Here is an 8,901-nt window from a genome sequence, read left to right on the forward strand (position 1 = left end):
TTTATATTGTCTATCCTGTAAAATAGTCAGATGTCTATTCATATTAATGTACAGAATTCACCTGCTTGCTGCTACTACTGCACATTCACCCAGTGTATATATATATATATATAAGACACCAGGCAAGACCCCAGGTGCAGGCTGTGTAAAGATGCCCCAGAGACAATCCAGCACATAACAGCAGGGTGCAAGATGCTAGCAGGCAAGGCATACATGGAACGCCATAACCAAGTGGCCGGCATAGCGTACAGGAACATCTGTGCCGAGTATAACCTGGAAGTCCCGAGGTCAAAATGGGAGACGCCCCCAAGGGTGGTGGAGAATGACCGAGCTAAGATCCTGTGGGACTTCCAGATACAGACGGACAAAATGGTGGTGGCTAACCAACCGGACATAGTGGTGGTAGACAAACAGAAGAAGACGGCCGTAGTGATCGATGTAGCGGTTCCGAATGACAGCAATATCAGGAAGAAGGAACACGAGAAGCTGGAGAAATACCAAGGGCTCAGAGAAGAGCTCGAGAGGATGTGGAGGGTGAAGGTAACGGTGGTCCCCGTGGTAATCGGAGCACTAGGTGCGGTGACTCCCAAGCTTGGCGAGTGGCTCCAGCAGATCCCGGGAACAACATCGGAGATCTCTGTCCAGAAGAGCGCAGTCCTGGGAACAGCTAAGATACTGCGCAGGACCCTCAAGCTCCCAGGCCTCTGGTAGAGGACCCGAGCTTGAAGGATAAACCGCCCGCAGGGGCGTGCTGGGTGTGTTATATATATATATATATATATATATATATATATATATATATATATATATATATATATATATATATATATATATATATATATATGTAATGGGGAAGTCTTTAGGACCCAGGGGACCCAATGGAGGGTATAAAAGAGGAAGTAGCAGCAGGTGCTCTTTATTTCCACTGACGAGCGGCTGTGAACAATGGTTGTGTGAGTAGGTGAAGAGCCTGAGAAGTTTTAATTGTCTGCTACACAAACAGTTGTTGTAAACCTCTACAGCAGAGGTTCGAGGTACAGGCTGTTTTTCTTTTAGTGTTTTTTTTTAAATTTGTTGAAATGTATTTGATGTTTATTGTATTTTATGTTTTAGTAGTGATTTTCACAAGATAAGCCAAGATAAGCCAGGTGTGCAGCAAACACAGTTGTCTGCTGGAGGTATGTTAACTTAATATATTTGACATTAAAAAAAAACAGTTTTAAAAGGTGACCCTACCAAAACCAAAAACACAACAACAAGGAGAAGGAGGGAAAAAAACAGTGACAAATTCACATGTGCAGCCTGCCCTGCAGGAGGCAATACAATATAAATTAGATTATAGTGCATCAATATACTTTTTTTTAATGTCAAATATATTAAGTTAACATACCTCCAGCAGACAACTGTGTTTGCTGCACACCTGGCTTATCTTGGCTTATCTTGTGAAAATCACTACTAAAACATAAAATACAATAAACATCAAATACATTTCAACAAATTTAAAAAAAAACACTAAAAGAAAAACAGCCTGTACCTCGAACCTCTGCTGTAGAGGTTTACAACAACTGTTTGTGTAGCAGACAATTAAAACTTCTCAGGCTCTTCACCTACTCACACAACCATTGTTCACAGCCGCTCGTCAGTGGAAATGAAGAGCACCTGCTGCTACTTCCTCTTTTATACCCTCCATTGGGTCCCCTGGGTCCTAAAGACTTCCCCATTACAATTGCCCCCATTTTAAAAGGTCACCGTCCCGGTGACCACTTACTGCCAGGGCCTAAATAAATTTTGGGGCAAATCATTATGGACAAGAGAGCTCTGTGAATCGCTAGTGAGAACAGCAGTAGTCTGATTTACTGACCGTGGGAGATTAAAGGGGTTAGAATGCTTTCCTGCTGTACTTCTTTTAGGCCGCCCCTGAACTCTTCCCGAGTCCTGCTCTAAAACATTCTTGTCAAGGCTCGGCTGTGTGGCAGGCAGGAGGAGGACCCAAACGCAAAACTCACAGACACGGGGATGAACTCAAAATCACAGCTTTAATGCTGGAGTGGCAGAACATAGGAAATACAAAACTAAACTGGGAAAAGTAAACTAACATACGCAGAGAGACACAGGGAGATCCACACAACATGAGGGACGACGTCACACTGAACAGAGGGAGACGCAGACAGAAATACACAGAGGGTTAACGAGGGAAGTGGGAACACACGGGGAACACAGGTGACACTGATAATCATAACGAGACAGGGCGGGGTGAACTGAACACTGACGGGAGAGGTGAAACAGGAAGTACAGGAGGAGAGAGAGCACGAGTAGAACCCCAACGTAACAGGCAGGGGAGACATGGAATAAACACGAAAGGGGACGAGGGCTCATAAATACATAGAGGGTACACAGGGGGAAGAGAGAGCACGGGGAGAACTTAGACATAATGGGCAGGGGAAGCATGGAATAAAATACAAACATACAAGGAAACTAAGAACGCTGGGCCAACATGGCCCAGGACCATGACAGTACCCCCCCCTCAAGGGCTGGCTCCAGACAGCCCAAACACAGAAAAACAAAACCAAACAGAAAACAACCCAGGGCGGGCGGCGGGGGCTCAGGACGGAGGGCTCGGAACAGAAAACAAAAGAAGAGCACAGCAAACACCGGAGCCTAAGAAAACAACCCAAACACAGAGCAGTTCAGGGGGCCGACCATGCGGAAGGCAACGGCGGAGACGTGGAACCAGTTCAGGAGGCCGGCCGTGCGCAAGGCAACGGCGGCGACGTGGAAACAGTTCAGGAGGCCGGCCGTGCGCAAGGCAACGGCGGCGGCGAAGGAGACGACGGAGCAGTTCAGGGGGCCGACCGCGCGGAAGGCAGCGGCGGCCCTCCAGTCTCAGGCGTGCTGGCCATGGCCTGGTGGGCACAGGACCAGACGAAGCAGCTGATGCTGGACCAGACGAAGCAGCTGATGCTGGACCAGACGAAGCAGCTGATGCTGGACCAGACGAAGCAGCTGATGCTGGACCAGACGAAGCAGCTGATGCTGCAGACGAAGGCTCTGAAGAGGCTGCAGCAGACGAAGGCTCTGAAGAGGCTGCAGCAGACGAAGGCTCTGAAGAGGCTGCAGCAGACGAAGGCTCTGAAGAGGCTGCAGCAGACGAAGACTCGGAAGAGGCTGCAGCAGACGAAGACTCGGAGGCCGGGCCAGGCGAGGTTGCAGAGGCTGAGGCCGGGCCAGGCGAGGTTGCAGAGGCTGAGGCCAGGCCAGGCGAGGTTGCAGAGGCTGAGGCCGGGCCAGGCGTAGCAGAAGCACAGGCGGATGTAGCCGGGCCAGGTGATGACGAGGCGGTCGCAGATGGCGGCTGGACAGGCTCCTCGGGCCCTCCAGCTGATGCGGCGTGAGGCTGAACGGGCCCCTCGGACCCTCCAGCGGAGACAGGAGGCTGAACGGGCCCCTCGGACCCTCCAGCGGAGACAGGAGGCTGAACGGGCCCCTCGGACCCTCCAGCGGAGACAGGAGGCTGAACGGGCCCCTCGGACCCTCCAGCGGAGACGAGGAGGTGCTGGCCGGGCTCACTGGATCCCCCAGCGGACGAGGTAGATGGCGGCGTGGGAGCCACGGAGTCCTGGATGAGCTCATCCGAGCTTCCAGCAGGAGCTGATGTAGAGCCAGAGAGGTTTGGGACCCCTGGCAGAATGTTAAGCCGAACAGAAGACCGTATTGCTATCGGGGACTGGGCCAATGGTTCAGGTGCGAGCTGAGCTACTGGAGAGGCGGATGAGAGTGGGAGCTGAGCTACTGATGGTGGTGAAGTAGATAACTGCACGGGAGACTGAACTGAGGGCGTCTGCACTGGCACAGGGGACTGAACTGATGTCTGTTGTAACGGAGGTGGTGAGAGTGGAGTAGGCAGTGGAGTAGATGACTTCACAGGAGAATGAACCAGAGGTGAGTGCACAGGAGACTGAGCTAGAGGTGGTAGTGGTAGTTGAGGGGAAAGTGGAGCTGGTGATTGAGTGGATGACTGTGCTAAGGGATGCTGCACTGGGGACACTGGGGACACTGGAGACTGCACTGGGGACACTGGAGACTGCACTGGGGACACTGGAGACTGCACTGGGGACACTGGAGACTGCAGTGATGGTTGTAGTGGAGGTGTAACGGGTGAAGGAGTGGCTGAAGTGGCTGTGGGTCGGGCGGCTAGTGGCTCAGCTACAGGGTATAGTAACGGCAGGGCTATGGGTTGAATGACTGACTGAGTAGCAGCCTGAGTGGCTGGGTGTAGCGACGGTTGTGGTGGAAGAGAAACAGGTGGTAGTGTGGATGACGGAGCTAAGGGCGACTGAGTGGCAGACCGAACTGATGACTGAAGCGATGGTAGAGGTGAAAATGGAGCTTGTGGTGGAGTTAATGGCTGAGCTAGCGGGGACACAGGAGACTGAACTGAGGGTGGCGGCGAGGGAGCTAACTGAACTGAGGGTGGCGGCGAGGGAGCTAACTGAACTGAGGGTGGCGGCGAGGGAGCTAACTGAACTGAGGGTGGCTGCGAGGGAGCTAACGGAGCTGTGAAGGGCTGCGAGGGAGCTAACGGAGCTGTGAAGGGCTGCGAGGGAGCTAACGGAGCTGTGAAGGGCTGCGAGGGAGCTAACGGAGCTGTGAAGGGCTGCGAGGGAGCTAACGGAGCTGTGAAGGGCTGCGAGGGAGTTAAGCAGCTCGCATTGACTTCCGCCACACAAAACACAGCCCCTGAATGAACAGTCATAATGTCTGGAAAAGACACTGAGTTCTCACTCACCACAGCAGGTGAATTAGAAGGCCGAATGTCCGGCTGTGGGGTGGCGCGTCGGCGGCGTGGATGCCGTTTTCTTCGGGAAGCCGGAGGTGCGGTGATGGAGGAAACCGGCAACGACGGAGAGATCGCGGCCGGCTCCTCATCCTCCGACCACATTGCTGCGAGAAAAGCAGCGGGTGAGTGACAGTCAGAGTGGAGGGTGGATGGAGAGGAGTCCAGTGGCAGCAGCGTGGAAACGTTTCCCGATTGTGGCGGTCGCTGTTGCGGTATGACGAGCTCGCGAATTTGTACTGTCTCCTTGGCTTTCTGCAGATTGGACAGTAGGCCCGAAAATCCTGAGAGCTCGTGGAGATGGGGATTCCCTTTGAGAATAGCCTCGATGGCGTTTATCCCAATGGACATGGCTTTAATGTCCGAGGCGTGGGAAACTCGCTCCCACAGGCCGAAGATGCGGGCCAAATCGCTTTCCCGGGAGGAGCCTGCTGGGTCCATGTCTGGTGACGTCGTACTGTCAAGGCTCGGCTGTGTGGCAGGCAGGAGGAGGACCCAAACGCAAAACTCACAGACACGGGGATGAACTCAAAATCACAGCTTTAATGCTGGAGTGGCAGAACATAGGAAATACAAAACTAAACTGGGAAAAGTAAACTAACATACGCAGAGAGACACAGGGAGATCCACACAACATGAGGGACGACGTCACACTGAACAGAGGGAGACGCAGACAGAAATACACAGAGGGTTAACGAGGGAAGTGGGAACACACGGGGAACACAGGTGACACTGATAATCATAACGAGACAGGGCGGGGTGAACTGAACACTGACGGGAGAGGTGAAACAGGAAGTAAAGGAGGAGAGAGAGCACGAGTAGAACCCCAACGTAACAGGCAGGGGAGACATGGAATAAACACGAAAGGGGACGAGGGCTCATAAATACATAGAGGGTACACAGGGGGAAGAGAGAGCACGGGGAGAACTTAGACATAATGGGCAGGGGAAGCATGGAATAAAATACAAACATACAAGGAAACTAAGGACGCTGGGCCAACATGGCCCAGGACCATGACAATTCTCCCTATTATCAATCCCACTTTCCTCTGGCTGTTCTGGAACTATGGATACAGGGTTCAAGTTGCTCGAGCCTATGCTACTAGTTTCACTAACAAGCTCGGGAACACATACCGAGGGTGGCTGATCTTTGGGTGGGTTTGGAACAAGGGCGAGTACAACTCCACCAGCCTCACTGTCATCATCTGGTGTATCTGATGTTGACTGCCGGGGTGACTCAACTACCAGCCCTGGGTCAGAGAGAGGATATTCGTCTGGAGCAGGTGCTACAATACCTGAGGGTATTACTCTCAACTCGGCCCGATTTAAGTTCTTGTCTGGACCTGAACGATCTCTAGGGCGTATTTTGTAAACCCTGCCTTCTTTGTCCATACTCTGCACAACAACATACACCATAGGATCCCAGGCATCGTGGATCTTATGGCGGCCTAAAGGATGACTTTTCCGATAAACCAGAGTACCTGGGGAGAGAAGGGAAGTAACTGTGGGCTGAAAATGTTTATTTCTCCTCTCTGCAGCTTGTTGGAGTTGTTCTTTCGCATGCACATAAACTGAACTTAGACGTTGTTTATGCTCCTCTACCCACTCCTGCGCAGATCTAGACATTGGTTCCGACTGGGAAGCCCCCAGTAAGAAGTCAACGGGCAACTGGGGCTTCTGACCAAACATAAGCTCATAAGGTGAAAAACCGGTGGACTGATGTTCTGTGGTATTGTAAGCATACAATACCTGTGGCAAGTATTGCGGCCACTTTCTTTTCTTATCAGGAGGGAGCGTACGCAACAGATCATGGAGTGTTCTGTTAAATCTCTCGCATTGTCCATTGCCCTCAGGATGATATGGTGTGGTCCTGCTTTTGTCTATGCCGTACAGGTGACACAGACGTTTCAGCAAGTCTCCCTCAAAGCTCTTTCCCTGATCACTATGGATACGCTTAGGGACCCCATAGATATAAAACCATTTTTCAGTTAATACCCGTGCCACTGTACTTGCCCATTGATCTACTGTAGGGTATGCTTGAGAGAACTTTGAAAACACGTCAGTGACCACAAGTACATTCTCACGCCCATCACTAGACTTGTCCAAAACACTGAAATCAATGGCAATGACTTCCAGGGGTTTAGAAGCCACCAAACCCCCCCTGAATGTGCGAACTTTTGGTTTTACAGCCTTTGCCAAGACACAACGATCGCACTCCTGACAATATTTCTCAATGTCACGTGCCATAAAGGGCCAAAAACACCTTTCTCTCACCAGGCTGGTAGTGCGTCCAATGCCTTGATGCCCATGATCATCATGTAAACTTCTCAGGACCTCTGTTTGCAAGCACTGGGGTAGCAACAGTTGAAACAAAACTTGGCCATTACCAGGTGTCTGAACTTGACGATACAAGACACCTTCCTTCAACTTGATTCTGGGCCACTGTTGCACCAACTTTTTCACTCCCTTACTTACATTACCCATTTCCTGCTTGGTAGGCAGCCTCCCTCTTTCCCAATACTGTGAAAAAGGGCCAATTACCGGGTCAGCAGCTTGAAGGGATATTAGATCAGCTTTAGGTCGGGATGGAAATGCACCTATGGCTCTACACGTAGCGGCAACAGCATTTCCCAGTTGACCTACATCTGTCTGATCTTGCACTTCCTGTGGAACCTTCAACCCTGGAAGCAGGCCAGATGGACTCTGTGGATGCAGTTGCGGTGACAATGCATCAGCGTTGCGATTGCTGGGACCTGGCCTATATTTAATCTCAAAGTTGAACACAGCTAGTTCTGAGGCCCATCGCTGCTCTACGGCTCCCAATTTAGCAGTTTGCAAATAGCTAAGGGGATTGTTATCTGTGAACACGACAAACTTATTTCCCAACAAATATTCACGGAATTTTTGAGTGACAGCCCATTTTAGTGCCAAGAATTCCAACTTTCTAGAGCTATAACTGGACATATTCCTTTCACTAGGTCGCAGGCCCCGGCTAGCAAAAGCAACTGGCCGCCTCTTTCCTTCTTGCTCCTGAGATAAAACTGCCCCTAACCCTGCCTGACTAGCATCTATCTCAAGGACAAAAGGTTTAGCAAAATCTGCATATGCCAATACTGGGGCACTAACCAGCAGCCTTTTTAGTGTTTGGAATGCATTCTCACATTCCTCACTCCAAAGGTGACACATTGCCCCACTGGCACCACTTCTACGTTTCTTCTTGGTACCTCCCAGCTCGCCCACCAGCCGGTGGAGCGGGGCAGCATACTTGGCAAAACCTTCAACAAAACGCCGATAATATGAGGCAAATCCCAAAAATGACTGTAGCTCTGTACAAGTAGTCGGTCGTGCCCACTCAGCCACTGCACTAATCTTAGAAGGGTCGGTCGCCACCCCAGAAGCCGATATCACATGCCCGAGGTATTGAACCTCTGGCTGGAAAAAGTGACACTTCTCCAGCTTCAACTTTAGATTGTGTTCTTTGAGCCGCGTTAAGACCAAGTCAAGACGCTCCAGATGCTGCTCAAAGGAGGATGAAAACACAACAATATCATCCAGGTACAATAAAAGGGACTGGAAACTTTGATCCCCAAAAATCCGCTCCATTAGCCTCTGAAAGGTGCTAGGGGCATTACAAAGCCCAAATGGCATTCGATTGAATTCGAACAGACCAAAAGGGGTACAGAAAGCAGTCTTGGCTTTGTCCTTCTCGGCCACTGGTACTTGATTATACCCACTTGCAAGGTCCAATGTAGAGAACCACTGTGCTCCCGTCAGGGCATCTAATGACTCCTCAATACGGGGTAATGGATAAGCATCTTTCCGTGTCTTGGCATTAAGCAAACGGTAATCAACACACAGCCTAATCTCTCCATTTTTCTTGAAAACCACCACAATTGGGGAAGAATAAGGGCTACTGCTTAGACGCACTACCCCCCGATCCAACAAATCTTTAATATGGGCTTTCACTTGTTCATACTGAGAGGGTGGGAGCCTGCGATACCGCTGTCGCACTGGGGCATCATCCATTAAAGGGATCTCATGTTCCACCAATGTGGTACATCCTAAATC

At 50.8% G+C, this 8,901-nt stretch overlaps 1 long non-coding RNA gene across 1 annotated transcript; it reads right to left on the minus strand.

The window, feature by feature from the left end:
• Window positions 1-1,276: 1,276 nt before the first annotated feature.
• On the minus strand, window positions 1,277-1,566 carry LOC113033177 (uncharacterized). Its single transcript, XR_003274006.1, has 3 exons — window positions 1,535-1,566; window positions 1,391-1,455; window positions 1,277-1,307 (listed from the first exon to the last, which is right to left on the minus strand). It is a non-coding gene; the product is annotated as an uncharacterized LOC113033177 (long non-coding RNA).
• Between the last annotated feature and the right edge of the window lie 7,335 nt (window positions 1,567-8,901).

The sequence above is a fragment of the Astatotilapia calliptera genome, chromosome 12, assembly GCF_900246225.1.
Source record: "Astatotilapia calliptera chromosome 12, fAstCal1.2, whole genome shotgun sequence".
Lineage (NCBI taxonomy): Eukaryota > Metazoa > Chordata > Actinopteri > Cichliformes > Cichlidae > Astatotilapia > Astatotilapia calliptera.